The 1,837-nt window shown below is 41.4% G+C and overlaps 1 long non-coding RNA gene across 1 annotated transcript; it reads left to right on the top strand.

The window, feature by feature from the left end:
* Positions 1-385: 385 nt before the first annotated feature.
* LOC115807720 (uncharacterized) lies at positions 386-1,581 on the top strand. The gene is made up of 2 exons (XR_004025205.1): positions 386-588; positions 1,524-1,581. It is a non-coding gene; the product is annotated as an uncharacterized LOC115807720 (long non-coding RNA).
* The last annotated feature ends 256 nt before the right edge of the window (positions 1,582-1,837 follow it).

Below are 1,837 nucleotides of genomic sequence, written 5' to 3'. Positions count from 1 at the left end.
TAGACATAGGACTCTGTGGTCTCTGTGGTGCTATGGTAACAGCTGAGTGAAGTTCAGCAAAAAACTTTTTTTTTCTTTTGGGAAAACAGTGATGTATCATCAAGAAAGAACCGCAATGTTCCATTGAAAAAAATGACTGGATATATTTCTGGCTTACCTCAAGTGTGGAGAGCAAAGAGTTTTTTCTTTCTTTTTTTTTTTTTTTGTTTTTACATTACCTGGGCCTTCAGGTTGGTGTAACCCCCACCCCTTTGCATCATGGTTGATCAATACTTACCCAAAGCTTATCACAGAGTTGAGGTAGTTGTTTGTCTAATCCCTCCTCTGGCTACATAAAGAGAGGGGAGGGAATATAGCGTGACCAGAGGGTGATTATCGCCAGACCTTCACAAACTCTGGATGGTACCTTTTCTCCATTAAAAAAAAAAAGGACAGAGAGTCTAGGATGAAAGTGTCTGAGATGGTTTTGGTGAGTGTTGTGCTTAGTTTTTCCGTTAAAGATTGCTTAAATGGTTTCACCGAGCCAAGAAACACTCCGGCGTGGAGAGAATTCACAACTTCAGCAATCATCATTCTTGGAGCCAAATGGTAAGTCTCGACCCCAACTCAAAGAATCCACCACCTGCTCATTCTCATTCACACACATGAACTAATTGTGAATTGTCTTGCGTGCATGCGTTATAGCATGAAATTATTGACACTAATAGAAATAAACAGAGACAATGCTCATATTCAGAGTCATGCTGAGGTCAGAGAGAAAATGAAGCTTTGCTCACGGGGCTTTTTGAGGTCAGTACAGTCTGATGGCCCGTGTATGCTGCATTTGGTAACAGTAAGTGTGAAAGCATGTATATACCGAGAGAACTATGGTGTTATCGTAGAACACCAAAAGAGTACTCAAGAGCAGTGCTAGCTGCACAAGGGACGTGCGGATCGACACATAGACACACAGAGACACACATAGACACACAGAGACACGCACGGGGCAGCTGTAGATTTCCCAGTGTGCCCCATACAGAGGCAAGTGCAAACAAAGAGCTGGAATCTGGCTACAGGCCGATAATGTTCACCCGCAAACGAGAGAAGAGAGAGAGGCGTCCATACCGAAGCTACTCCATTCAGTGCTGTTTGCTGTTCACGCCTCATCAGCCAAAAGTGCTACAGTTGTACAGATATTCTATTTTTTTTTCTTTTTAATCTGTGAGTGTCCTGTGTCTTTACATCATGTATATGTGCAGGAAATGCCTCTTGTTGTAAACAAGAAAAAAAATGGGTTCAGTGTAAAATTACAAACTCAAATTGTTTACGATTAATTAGATCAGAGAGGAATATACATATACACACACACACACACACATTGATCAATTGACTCAAACTGGTTCTCTATCTCCATCTTCTCCTCCCACTTATCTATGCTTTATGTGTGATTTGATCCAAAGTTGTACTATTTGAGACGATTTGCCATAAATAACACTCCAAAATCTCTCTCTCTCTCTCTCTTTCTCTCTCTCTCTCTCTCCCAGGTCATGTTCATGTTCTTGCCCCGTCTTCCGAAGCTGTGGAGTGTGACAATGGTGTTTGTGTCCACTAGAATCAAACGCCATTATCACACTAAATAGCTAAGGTGAGAAAACTCTCTTCGTCTATCAGTCAAAACAGAGGCCGTCAACTATTTCAGTCTTGAAGAGCCTGCACATACTGTGTTGTGCATTCTGTGCGTGAGTGTACGTGCACAGCTCTCAGACATAACTGTATGTATGGCTTTCCAAGAATGTTTTTGTACTAATGATATGTGTTTGTGTTCATCTTTGCACATGACTTTGATCATCAACAACAA

Source organism: Chanos chanos, chromosome 3, assembly GCF_902362185.1.
Source record: "Chanos chanos chromosome 3, fChaCha1.1, whole genome shotgun sequence".
Classification (NCBI taxonomy): domain Eukaryota; kingdom Metazoa; phylum Chordata; class Actinopteri; order Gonorynchiformes; family Chanidae; genus Chanos; species Chanos chanos.
Note: the sequence above shows the minus strand (reverse complement) of the source record. Positions and strands in the feature narration are given on the sequence as shown.